Below are 15,550 nucleotides of genomic sequence, written 5' to 3' on the forward strand. Positions count from 1 at the left end.
TTTAAACACTTTGAAATCTTCGTGTCGAAAAATTAAACTGACTCAGAATTTTCTTCCCTACATAAATAATCAATAATTGCAAAGGAAAGAAATTGAAAAAAAAAAGAATTTTCAAATTAGAAAAGAAATATATACATTGAAGATATTCGCTCCGGCTTGGACTCGAACCCAGGCCACTCGCTTGGAAGACCAGCGGTCTAGCCATTAGGCTATCGGAGTTCTGTCGAGCGGAGTCTTACTGCCTGACTGATACTGCCTGGCTGACAGACTGACTCACTGACTGACCGAGACTGACTGACTAAGTGCCTGACTGACTGAGACTGGACTGACTGACTGACTGACTGACTGACTAACTGACTGACTGAGACAGACTGACTGACTGCTTGACTCTCTGACTGGCTATTTCACTGACTAACTGAATGACTAAATGACTGACTGACACTGACTGACTGACTGCTTGACTACCTGACTGACTGCTTGACTGACTAACTGACTGGACAGGACTGACCGACTGACTGACTGACAGACTGACTGAATAAGGATGACTGACAGACTGACTGAATAAGGCTGACTGACTGACAGACTGACAGACTGACTGAATAAGGCTGACCGACTGACTGACTGACTGACCGAGACTGACTGACTGACTGACTGAGACTGGACTGGACTGACTGACTGACTGACTGACTGAGACTGACTGACTGCTTTAGTGACTAACTGACTGCACAGGACTGACCGACTGACTGACTGACTGACTGCCTGACTGACTGACTGACTGAATGACTGACTGACTGAGACTAAATGACTGACTGAGTGACTGACTGACTGGACTGACTGACTGAGACTGAATGACTGAGTGCTTGACTGATTGACTGTCAGACTGACTGACTGACTTCGCAAAAGGGAAAAATAAAAAAAAAAGAATTATAAAATTAGAAAAAAATATTTGCATTTAAGATTTCCTTTCCGGCTTGGATTTGCACCCAGGGCGACACTCATGGAAGCCCAACGCTCTCGCCAATATACTATCGGATCTCTGTTGATCGGTGTCTTAATTATAATAAAAACAAAAAATGCACCTTAGTAATTATTGATCTAAAATCTTTGAAATCTAAAGGTCGAATGATTAAACTGACTCAGAATTTTCTTCCGTACATAAATAATCCATATTTGCAAAAGAAAGAAATTGAAAAAAAAAAAGAATCTTCAAATTAGAAGAGAAATATATACATTAAAGATTTTCGTTCCGGCCGGGACTCGAAACCAGTACCACGCGCTTGGAACCCAACGGTCTAGCCATTAGGCTATCGGAGCTCTGTCGATGGAAGTCTTAAATATAATAAAAACAAAAAATGCACCTTGGTAATTATTGATTCAAACACTTTGAAATTTACAGGTCGAATAATTAAACTGACTCAGAATTTTTCTCCCTACATAAATAATCAATATTCGCAAAAGAGAAAAATTAAAAAAAAAGAAGAAGAAATTTCAAATTAGAAACTAAAAGTATACATTGAAGATTTTCGTTCAGGCTGGGACTCGAACCCAGGGCCACTCGCTTGGAAGCCTAACACTCTAGCCATTAGTCTATGGGAGCTCTGTCGGTGGGAGTTTTAAATATAATAAAAACAAAAAATGCAATTTGGTAATTGTTTATTTAAACACTTTGAAATCTTCGTGTCGAAAAATTAAACTAACTCAGAATTTTCTTCCCTACATAAATAATCAATTATTGCAAAGGAAAGAAATTGAAAAAAAAAAGAATTTTCAAATTAGAAAAGAAATATATACATTGAAGATATTCGCTCCGGCTGGGACTCGAACCCAGGCCACTCGCTTGGAAGACCAGCGGTCTAGCCATTAGGCTATCGGAGTTCTGTCGAGCGGAGTCTTACTGCCTGACTGATACTGCCTGACTGACAGACTGACTCACTGACTGACTGATACTGACTGACTGACTCACTGACTGACCGAGACTGACTGACTAACTGCCTGACTGACTGAGACTGGACTGACTGACTGACTGACTGACTGACTGGCTAACTGACTGACTGAGACTGACTGACTGACTGCTTGACTCTCTTACTGGCTATTTCACTGACTGACTGAATGACTAAATGACTGACTGACACTGACTGACTGACTGCTTGACTACCTGACTGACTGCTTGACTGACTAACTGACTGGACAGGACTGACCGACTGACTGACTGACAGACTGACTGAATAAGGATGACTGACAGACTGACTGAATAAGGCTGACTGACTGACTGACTGACAGACTGACTGAATAAGGCTGACCGACTGACTGACTGCCTGACTGACTGACTGACTGAATGACTGACTGACTGACTGACCGAGACTGACTGACTGACTGACTGAGACTGGACTGGACTGACTGACTGACTGACTGACTGAGACTGACTGACTGCTTTAGTGACTAACTGACTGCACAGGACTGACCGACTGACTGACTGACTGACTGCCTGACTGACTGACTGACTGAATGACTGACTGACTGAGACTAAATGACTGACTGCTTGACTGACTGGCTGAAGGACTAACTGACTGACTGAGTGACTGACTGACTGGACTGACTGACTGAGACTGAATGACTGAGTGCTTGACTGATTGACTGTCAGACTGACTGACTGACTTCGCAAAAGGGAAAAATAAAACAAAAAAGAATTATAAAATTAGAAAAAAATATTTGCACTTAAGATTTCCTTTCCGGCTGGGATTTGAACCCAGGGCGACACTCATGGAAGCCCAACGCTCTCGCCAATATACTATCGGATCTCTGTTGATCGGTGTCTTAATTATAATAAAAACAAAAAATGCACCTTAGTAATTATTGATCTAAAATCTTTGAAATCTAAAGGTCGAATGATTAAACTGACTCAGAATTTTCTTCCGTACATAAATAATCCATATTTGCAAAAGAAAGAAATTGAAAAAAAAAAGAATCTTCAAATTAGAAGAGAAATATATACATGGAAGATTTTCGTTCCGGCCGGGACTCGAACCCAGTACCACGCGCTTGGAACCCAACGGTCTAGCCATTAGGCTATCGGAGCTCTGTCGATGGAAGTCTTAAATATAATAAAAACAAAAAATGCACCTTGGTAATTATTGATTCAAACACATTGAAATTTACAGGTCGAATAATTAAACTGACTCAGAATTTTTCTCCCTACATAAATAATCAATATTCGCAAAAGAGAAAAATTAAAAAAAAAAGAAGAAATTTCAAATTAGAAACTAAAAGTATACATTGAAGATTTTCGTTCAGGCTGGGACTCGAACCCAGGGCCACTCGCTTGGAAGCCTAACACTCTAGCCATTAGTCTATGGGAGCTCTGTCGGTGGGAGTTTTAAATATAATAAAAACAAAAAATGCACCTTGGTAATTGTTTATTTAAACACTTTGAAATCTTCGTGTCGAAAAATTAAACTGACTCAGAATTTTCTTCCCTACATAAATAATCAATAATTGCAAAGGAAAGAAATTGAAAAAAAAAAAAGAATTTTCAAATTAGAAAAGAAATATATACATTGAAGATATTCGCTCCGGCTGGGACTCGAACCCAGGCCACTCGCTTGGAAGACCAGCGGTCTAGCCATTAGGCTATCGGAGTTCTGTCGAGCGGAGTCTTACTGCCTGACTGATACTGCCTGACTGACAGACTGACTCACTGACTGACTGATACTGACTGACTGACTCACTGACTGACCGAGACTGACTGACTAACTGCCTAACTGACTGAGACTGGACTGACTGACTGACTGACTGACTCACTGACTAACTGACTGACTGAGACTGACTGACTGACTGCTTGACTCTCTGACTGGCTATTTCACTGACTGACTGAATGACTAAATGACTGACTGACTGCTTGACTACCTGACTGACTGCTTGACTGACTAACTGACTGGACAGGACTGACCGACTGACTGACTGACAGACTGACTGAATAAGGATGACTGACAGACTGACTGAATAAGGCTGACTGACTGACTGACTGACAGACTGACTGAATAAGGCTGACCGACTGACTGACTGCCTGACTGACTGACTGAATGACTGACTGACTGACTGACCGAGACTGACTGACTGACTGACTGAGACTGGACTGGACTGACTGACTGACTGACTGACTGAGACTGACTGACTGCTTTAGTGACTAACTGACTGCACAGGACTGACCGACTGACTGACTGACTGACTGCCTGACTGACTGACTGAGACTAAATGACTGACTGCTTGACTGACTGGCTGAAGGACTAACTGACTGACTGAGTGACTGACTGACTGGACTGACTGACTGAGACTGAATGACTGAGTGCTTGACTGATTGAGTGTCAGACTGACTGACTGACTTCGCAAAAGGGAAAAATAAAAAAAAAAGAATTATAAAATTAGAAAAAAATATTTGCATTTAAGATTTCCTTTCCGGCCGGGACTCGAACCCAGTACCACGCGCTAGGAACCCAACGGTCTAGCCATTAGGCTATCAGAGCTCTGTCGATGGCAGTCTTAAATATAATAAAAACAAAAAATGCACCTTGGTAATTATTGATTCAAACACTTTGAAATTTACAGGTCGAATAATTAAACTGACTCAGAATTTTTCTCCCTACATAAATAATCAATATTCGCAAAAGAGAAAAATTAAAAAAAAAAGAAGAAGAAATTTCAAATTAGAAACTAAAAGTATACATTGAAGATTTTCGTTCAGGCTGGGACTCGAACCCAGGGCCACTCGCTTGGAAGCCTAACACTCTAGCCATTAGTCTATGGGAGCTCTGTCGGTGGGAGTTTTAAATATAATAAAAACAAAAAATGCACCTTGGTAATTGTTTATTTAAACACTTTGAAATCTTCGTGTCGAAAAATTAAACTGACTCAGAATTTTCTTCCCTACATAAATAACCAATAATTGCAAAGGAAAGAAATTGAAAAAAAAAAGAATTTTCAAATTAGAAAAGAAATATATACATTGAAGATATTCGCTCCGGCTGGGACTCGAACCCAGGCCACTCGCTTGGAAGACCAGCGGTCTAGCCATTAGGCTATCGGAGTTCTGTCGAGCGGAGTCTTACTGCCTGACTGATACTGCCTGACTGACAGACTGACTCACTGACTGACTGATACTGACTGACTGACTCACTGACTGACCGAGACTGACTGACTAACTGCCTGACTGACTGAGACTGGACTGACTGACTGACTGACTGACTGACTGACTGACTAACTGACTGACTGAGACTGACTGACTGACTGCTTGACTCTCTGACTGGCAATTTTACTGACTGACTGAATGACTAAATGACTGACTGACACTGACTGACTGACTGCTTGACTACCTGACTGACTGCTTGACTGACTAACTGACTGGACAGGACTGACCGACTGACTGACTGACAGACTGACTGAATAAGGATGACTGACAGACTGACTGAATAAGGCTGACTGACTGACTGACTGACAGACTGACTGAATAAGGCTGACCGACTGACTGACTGCCTGACTGACTGAATGACTGACTGACTGACTGACCGAGACTGACTGACTGACTGACTGAGACTGGACTGGACTGACTGACTGACTGACTGACTGAGACTGACTGACTGCTTTAGTGACTAACTGACTGCACAGGACTGACCGACTGACTGACTGACTGACTGCCTGACTGACTGAATGACTGACTGACTGAGACTAAATGACTGACTGCTTGACTGACTGGCTGAAGGACTAACTGACTGACTGAGTGACTGACTGACTGGACTGACTGACTGAGACTGAATGACTGAGTGCTTGACTGATTGACTGTCAGACTGACTGACTGACTTCGCAAAAGGGAAAAATAAAAAAAAAGAATTATAAAATTAGAAAAAAATATTTGCATTTAAGATTTCCTTTCCGGCCGGGACTCGAACCCAGTACCACGCGCTAGGAACTCAACGGTCTAGCCATTAGGCTATCGGAGCTCTGTCGATGGAAGTCTTAAATATAATAAAAACAAAAAATGCACCTTGGTAATTATTGATTCAAACACTTTGAAATTTACAGGTCGAATAATTAAACTGACTCAGAATTTTTCTCCCTACATAAATAATCAATATTCGCAAAAGAGAAAAATTAAAAAAAAAGAAGAAGAAATTTCAAATTAGAAACTAAAAGTATACATTGAAGATTTTCGTTCAGGCTGGGACTCGAACCCAGGGCCACTCGCTTGGAAGCCTAACACTCTAGCCATTAGTCTATGGGAGCTCTGTCGGTGGGAGTTTTAAATATAAGAAAAACAAAAAATGCACCTTGGTAATTGTTTATTTAAACACTTTGAAATCTTCGTGTCGAAAAATTAAACTGACTCAGAATTTTCTTCCCTACATAAATAATCAATAATTGCAAAGGAAAGAAATTGAAAAAAAAAAAGAATTTTCAAATTAGAAAAGAAATATATACATTGAAGATATTCGCTCCGGCTGGGACTCGAACCCAGGCCACTCGCTTGGAAGACCAGCGGTCTAGCCATTAGGCTATCGGAGTTCTGTCGAGCGGATTCTTACTGCCGGACTGATACTGCCTGACTGACAGACTGACTCACTGACTGACTGATACTGACTGACTGACTCACTGACTGACCGAGACTGACTGACTAACTGCCTGACTGACTGAGACTGGACTGACTGACTGACTGACTGACTGACTGACTAACTGACTGACTGAGACTGACTGACTGACTGCTTGACTCTCTGACTGGCTATTTCACTGACTGACTGAATGACTAAATGACTGACTGACACTGACTGACTGACTGCTTGACTACCTGACTGACTGCTTGACTGACTAACTGACTGGACAGGACTGACCGACTGACTGACTGACAGACTGACTGAATAAGGATGACTGACAGACTGACTGAATAAGGCTGACTGACTGACTGACTGACAGACTGACTGAATAAGGCTGACCGACTGACTGACTGCCTGACTGACTGACTGACTGAATGACTGACTGACTGACTGACCGAGACTGACTGACTGACTGACTGAGACTGGACTGGACTGACTGACTGACTGACTGACTGAGACTGACTGACTGCTTTAGTGACTAACTGACTGCACAGGACTGACCGACTGACTGACTGACTGACTGCCTGACTGACTGACTGAGACTAAATGACTGACTGCTTGACTGACTGGCTGAAGGACTAACTGACTGACTGAGTGACTGACTGACTGGACTGACTGACTGAGACTGAATGACTGAGTGCTTGACTGATTGACTGTCAGACTGACTGACTGACTTCGCAAAAGGGAAAAATAAAAAAAAAGAATTATAAAATTAGAAAAAAATATTTGCATTTAAGACTTCCTTTCCGGCCGGGACTCGAACCCAGTACCACGCGCTAGGAACCCAACGGTCTAGCCATTAGGCTATCAGAGCTCTGTCGATGGAAGTCCTAAATATAATAAAAACAAAAAATGCACCTTGGTAATTATTGATTCAAACACTTTGAAATTTACAGGTCGAATAATTAAACTGACTCAGAATTTTTCTCCCTACATAAATAATCAATATTCGCAAAAGAGAAAAATTAAAAAAAAAAGAAGAAGAAATTTCAAATTAGAAACTAAAAGTATACATTGAAGATTTTCGTTCAGGCTGGGACTCGAACCCAGGTCCACTCGCTTGGAAGCCTAACACTCTAGCCATTAGTCTATGGGAGCTCTGTCGGTGGGAGTTTTAAATATAATAAAAACAAAAAATGCACCTTGGTAATTGTTTATTTAAACACTTTGAAATCTTCGTGTCGAAAAATTAAACTGACTCAGAATTTTCTTCCCTACATAAATAATCAATAATTGCAAAGGAAAGAAATTGAAAAAAAAAAGAATTTTCAAATTAGAAAAGAAATATATACATTGAAGATATTCGCTCCGGCTGGGACTCGAACCCAGGCCACTCGCTTGGAAGACCAGCGGTCTAGCCATTAGGCTATCGGAGTTCTGTCGAGCGGAGTCTTACTGCCTGACTGATACTGCCTGACTGACAGACTGACTCACTGACTGACTGATACTGACTGCCTGACTCACTGACTGACCGAGACTGACTGACTAACTGCCTGACTGACTGAGACTGGACTGACTGACTGACTGAATGACTAACTGACTGACTGAGACTGACTGACTGACTGCTTGACTCTCTGACTGGCTATTTCACTGACTGACTGAATGACTAAATGACTGACTGACACTGACTGACTGACTGCTTGACTACCTGACTGACTGCTTGACTGACTAACTGACTGGACAGGACTGACCGACTGACTGACTGACAGACTGACTGAATAAGGATGACTGACAGACTGACTGAATAAGGCTGACTGACTGACTGACTGACAGACTGACTGAATAAGGCTGACCGACTGACTGACTGCCTGACTGACTGACTGACTGAATGACTGACTGACTGACTGACCGAGACTGACTGACTGACTGACTGAGACTGGACTGAACTGACTGACTGACTGACTGACTGAGACTGACTGACTGCTTTAGTGACTAACTGACTGCACAGGACTGACCGACTGACTGACTGACTGACTGCCTGACTGACTGACTGAATGAATGACTGACTGACTGAGACTAAATGACTGACTGCTTGACTGACTGGCTGAAGGACTAACTGACTGACTGAGTGACTGACTGACTGGACTGACTGACTGAGACTGAATGACTGAGTGCTAGACTGATTGACTGTCAGACTGACTGACTGACTTCGCAAAAGGGAAAAATAAAAAAAAAGAATTATAAAATTAGAAAAAAATATTTGCATTTAAGATTTCCTTTCCGGCCGGGACTCGAACCCAGTACCACGCGCTAGGAACCCAACGGTCTAGCCATTAGGCTATCGGAGCGCTGTCGATGGAAGTCTTAAATATAATAAAAACAAAAAATGCACCTTGGTAATTATTGATTCAAACACTTTGAAATTTACAGGTCGAATAATTAAACTGACTCAGAATTTTTCTCCCTACATAAATAATCAATATTCGCAAAAGAGAAAAATTAAAAAAAAAAGAAGAAGAAATTTCAAATTAGAAACTAAAAGTATACATTGAAGATTTTCGTTCTGGCTGGGACTCGAACCCAGGGCCACTCGCTTGGAAGCCTAACACTCTAGCCATTAGTCTATGGGAGCTCTGTCGGTGGGAGTTTTAAATACAATAAAAACAAAAAATGCACCTTGGTAATTGTTTATTTAAACACTTTGAAATCTTCGTGTCGAAAAATTAAACTGACTCAGAATTTTCTTCCCTACATAAATAATCAATAATTGCAAAGGAAAGAAATTGAAAAAAAAAAGAATTTTCAAATTAGAAAAGAAATATATACATTGAAGATATTCGCTCCGGCTGGGACTCGAACCCAGGCCACTCGCTTGGAAGACCAGCGGTCTAGCCATTAGGCTATCGGAGTTCTGTCGAGCGGAGTCTTACTGCCTGACTGATACTGCCTGACTGACAGACTGACTCACTGACTGACTGATACTGACTGACTGACTCACTGACTGACCGAGACTGACTGACTAACTGCCTGACTGACTGAGACTGGACTGACTGACTGACTGACTGACTGACTGACTAACTGACTGACTGAGACTGACTGACTGACTGCTTGACTCTCTGACTGGCTATTTCACTGACTGACTGAATGACTAAATGACTGACTGACACTGACTGACTGACTGCTTGACTACCTGACTGACTGCTTGACTGACTAACTGACTGGACAGGACTGACCGACTGACTGACTGACAGACTGACTGAATAAGGCTGACTGACTGACTGAATGACTGACTGACTGACTGACCGAGACTGACTGACTGACTGACTGAGACTGGACTGGACTGACTGACTGACTGACTGACTGAGACTGACTGACTGCTTTAGTGACTAACTGACTGCACAGGACTGACCGACTGACTGACTGACTGACTGCCTGACTGACTGACTGACTGAATGACTGACTGACTGAGACTAAATGACTGACTGCTTGACTGACTGGCTGAAGGACTAACTGACTGACTGACTGACTGACTGGACTGACTGACTGAGACTGAATGACTGAGTGCTTGACTGATTGACTGTCAGACTGACTGACTGACTTCGCAAAAGGGAAAAATAAAAAAAAAAAGAATTATAAAAATAGAAAAAAATATTTGCATTTAAGATTTCCTTTCCGGCCGGGACTCGAACCCAGTACCACGCGCTAGGAACCCAACGGTCTAGCCATTAGGCTATCGGAGCTCTGTCGATGGAAGTCTTAAATATAATAAAAACAAAAAATGCACCTTGGTAATTATTGATTCAAACACTTTGAAATTTACAGGTCGAATAACTAAACTGACTCAGAATTTTTCTCCCTACATAAATAATCAATATTCGCAAAAGAGAAAAATAAAAAAAAAAGAAGAAGAAATTTCAAATTAGAAACTAAAAGTATACATTGAAGATTTTCGTTCAGGCTGGGACTCGAACCCAGGGCCACTCGCTTGGAAGCCTAACACTCTAGCCATTAGTCTATGGGAGCTCTGTCGGTGGGAGTTTTAAATATAATAAAAACAAAAAATGCACCTTGGTAATTGTTTATTTAAACACTTTGAAATCTTCGTGTCGAAAAATTAAACTGACTCAGAATTTTCTTCCCTACATAAATAATCAATAATTGCAAAGGAAAGAAATTGAAAAAAAAAGAATTTTCAAATTAGAAAAGAAATATATACATTGAAGATATTCGCTCCGGCTGGGACTCGAACCCAGGCCACTCGCTTGGAAGACCAGCGGTCTAGCCATTAGGCTATCGGAGTTCTGTCGAGCAGAGTCTTACTGCCTGACTGATACTGCCTGACTGACAGACTGACTCACTGACTGACTGATACTGACTGACTGACTCACTGACTGACCGAGACTGACTGACTAACTGCCTGACTGACTGAGACTGGACTGACTGACTGACTGACTGACTGATTGACTAACTGACTGACTGAGACTGACTGACTAACTGCTTGACTCTCTGACTGGCTATTTCACTGACTGACTGAATGACTAAATGACTGACTGACTGACTGCTTGACTACCTGACTGACTGCTTGACTGACTAACTGACTGGACAGGACTGACCGACTGACTGACTGACTGACTGACAGACTGACTGAATAAGGATGACTGACAGACTGACTGAATAAGGCTGACTGACTGACTGACTGACAGACTGACTGAATGAGGCTGACCGACTGCCTGACTGACTGACTGACTGAATGACTGACTGACTGACTGACCGAGACTGACTGACTGACTGACTGACTGACTGAGACTGACTGACTGCTTTAGTGACTAACTGACTGCACAGGACTGACCGACTGACTGAATGACTGACTGCCTGACTGACTGACTGACTGACTGAATGACTGACTGACTGAGACTAAATGACTGACTGCTTGACTGACTGGATGAAGGACTAACTGACTGACTGAGTGACTGACTGACTGGACTGACTGACTGAGACTGAATGACTGAGTGCTTGACTGATTGACTGTCAGACTGACTGACTGACTTCGCAAAAGGGAAAAATAAAAAAAAAAGAATTATAAAATTAGAAAAAAATATTTGCATTTAAGATTTCCTTTCCGGCTGGGATTTGAACCCAGGGCGACACTCATGGAAGCCCAACGCTCTCGCCAATATACTATCGGATCTCTGTTGATCGGTGTCTTAATTATAATAAAAACAAAAAATGCACCTTAGTAATTATTGATCTAAAATCTTTGAAATCTAAAGGTCGAATGATTAAACTGACTCAGAATTTTCTTCCGTACATAAATAATCCATATTTGCAAAAGAAAGAAATTGAAAAAAAAAAGAATCTTCAAATTAGAAGAGAAATATATACATGGAAGATTTTCGTTCCGGCCGGGACTCGAACCCAGTACCACGCGCTTGGAACCCAACGGTCTAGCCATTAGGCTATCGGAGCTCTGTCGGTGGAAGTCTTAAATATAATAAAAACAAAAAATGCACCTTGGTAATTATTGATTCAAACACTTTGAAATTTACAGGTCGAATAATTAAACTGACTCAGAATTTTTCTCCCTACATAAATAATCAATATTCGCAAAAGAGAAAAATTAAAAAAAAAAGAAGAAGAAATTTCAAATTAGAAACTAAAAGTATACATTGAAGATTTTCGTTCAGGCTGGGACTCGAACCCAGGGCCACTCGCTTGGAAGCCTAACACTCTAGCCATTAGTCTACGGGAGCTCTGTCGGTGGGAGTTTTAAATATAATAAAAACAAAAAATGCACCTTGGTAATTGTTTATTTAAACACTTTGAAATCTTCGTGTCGAAAAATTAAACTGACTCAGAATTTTCTTCCCTACATAAATAATCAATAATTGCAAAGGAAAGAAATTGAAAAAAAAAAGAATTTTCAAATTAGAAAAGAAATATATACATTGAAGATATTCGCTCCGGCTGGGACTCGAACCCAGGCCACTCGCTTGGAAGACCAGCGGTCTAGCCATTAGGCTATCGGAGTTCTGTCGAGCGGAGTCTTACTGCCTGACTGATACTGCCTGACTGACAGACTGACTCACTGACTGAATGATACTGACTGACTGACTCACTGACTGACCGAGACTGACTGACTAACTGCCTGACTGACTGAGACTGGACTGACTGACTGACTGACTGACTAACTGACTGACTGAGACTGACTGACTGACTGCTTGACTCTCTGACTGGCTATTTCACTGACTGACTGAATGACTAAATGACTGACTGACACTGACTGACTGACTGCTTGACTACCTGACTGACTGCTTGACTGACTAACTGACTGGACAGGACTGACCGACTGACTGACTGACAGACTGACTGAATAAGGATGACTGACAGACTGACTGAATAAGGCTGACTGACTGACTGACTGACAGACTGACTGAATAAGGCTGACCGACTGACTGACTGCCTGACTGACTGACTGACTGACTGACTGACTGACCGAGACTGACTGACTGACTGACTGAGACTGGACTGGACTGACTGACTGACTGACTGACTGAGACTGACTGACTGCTTTAGTGACTAACTGACTGCACAGGACTGACCGACTGACTGACTGACTGACTGCCTGACTGACTGACTGACTGAATGACTGACTGACTGAGACTAAATGACTGACTGCTTGACTGACTGGCTGAAGGACTAACTGACTGACTGAGTGACTGACTGACTGGACTGACTGACTGAGACTGAATGACTGAGTGCTTGACTGATTGACTGTCAGACTGACTGACTGACTTCGCAAAAGGGAAAAATAAAAAAAAAAGAATTATAAAATTAGAAAAAAATATTTGCATTTAAGATTTCCTTTCCGGCTGGGATTTGAACCCAGGGCGACACTCATGGAAGCCCAACGCTCTCGCCAATATACTATCGGATCTCTGTTGATCGGTGTCTTAATTATAATAAAAACAAAAAATGCACCTTAGTAATTATTGATCTAAAATCTTTGAAATCTAAAGGTCGAATGATTAAACTGACTCAGAATTTTCTTCCGTACATAAATAATCCATATTTGCAAAAGAAAGAAATTGAAAAAAAAAAGAATCTTCAAATTAGAAGAGAAATATATACATGGAAGATTTTTGTTCCGGCCGGGACTCGAACCCAGTACCACGCGCTTGGAACCCAACGGTCTAGCCATTAGGCTATCGGAGCTCTGTCGATGGAAGTCTTAAATATAATAAAAACAAAAAATGCACCTTGGTAATTATTGATTCAAACACTTTGAAATTTACAGGTCGAGTAATTAAACTGACTCAGAATTTTTCTCCCTACATAAATAATCAATATTCGCAAAAGAGAAAAATTAAAAAAAAAGAAGAAGAAATTTCAAATTAGAAACTAAAAGTATACATTGAAGATTTTCGTTCAGGCTGGGACTCGAACCCAGGGCCACTCGCTTGGAAGCCTAACACTCTAGCCATTAGTCTATGGGAGCTCTGTCGGTGGGAGTTTTAAATATAATAAAAACAAAAAATGCACCTTGGTAATTGTTTATTTAAACACTTTGAAATCTTCGTGTCGAAAAATTAAACTGACTCAGAATTTTCTTCCCTACATAAATAATCAATAATTGCAAAGGAAAGAAATTGAAAAAAAAAAATAATTTTCAAATTAGAAAAGAAATATATACATTGAAGATATTCGCTCCGGCTGGGACTCGAAGCCAGGCCACTCGCTTGGAAGACCAGCGGTCTAGCCATTAGGCTATCGGAGTTCTGTCGAGAGGAGTCTTACTGCCTGACTGATACTGCCTGACTGACAGACTGACTCACTGACTGACTGAATGACTAAATGACTGACTGACACTGACTGACTGACTGCTTGACTACCTGACTGACTGCTTGACTGACTAACTGACTGGACAGGACTGACCGACTGACTGACTGACAGACTGACTGAATAAGGATGACTGACTGACTGACTGACAGACTGACTGAATAAGGCTGACCGACTGACTGACTGCCTGACTGACTGACTGACTGAATGACTGACTGACTGACCGAGACTGACTGACTGACTGACTGAGACTGGACTGGACTGACTGACTGACTGACTGACTGAGACTGACTGACTGCTTTAGTGACTAACTGACTGCACAGGACTGACCGACTGACTGACTGACTGACTGCCTGACTGACTGACTGACTAAATGACTGACTGACTGAGACTAAATGACTGACTGCTTGACTGACTTGCTGAAGGACTAACTGACTGACTGAGTGACTGACTGACTGGACTGACTGACTGAGACTGAATGACTGAGTGCTTGACTGATTGACTGTCAGACTGACTGACTGACTTCGCAAAAGGTAAAAATAAAAAAAAAGAATTATAAAATTAGAAAAAAATATTTGCATTTAAGATTTCCTTTCCGGCCGGGACTCGAACCCAGTACCACGCGCTAGGAACCCAACGGTCTAGCCATTAGGCTATCGGAGCTCTGTCGAGCGGAGTCTTACTGCCTGACTGATACTGCCTGACTGACAGACTGACTCACTGACTGACTGAATGACTAAATGACTGACTGACACTGACTGACTGACTGCTTGACTACCTGACTGACTGCTTGACTGACTAACTGACTGGACAGGACTGACCGACTGACTGACTGACAGACTGACTGAATAAGGATGACTGACAGACTGACTGAATAAGGCTGACTGACTGACTGACTGACAGACTGACTGAATAAGGCTGACCGACTGACTGACTGCCTGACTGACTGACCGAGACTGACTGACTGACTGACTGAGACTGGACTGGACTGACTGACTGACTGACTGACTGAGACTGACTGACTGCTTTAGTGACTAACTGACTGCACAGGACTGACCGACTGACTGACTGACTGACTGCCTGACTGACTGACTGACTGAATGACTGACTGACTGAGACTAAATGACTGACTGCTT

Source organism: Uloborus diversus, unplaced genomic scaffold (assembly GCF_026930045.1).
Source record: "Uloborus diversus isolate 005 unplaced genomic scaffold, Udiv.v.3.1 scaffold_81, whole genome shotgun sequence".
Taxonomy (NCBI): Eukaryota; Metazoa; Arthropoda; class Arachnida; order Araneae; family Uloboridae; genus Uloborus; species Uloborus diversus.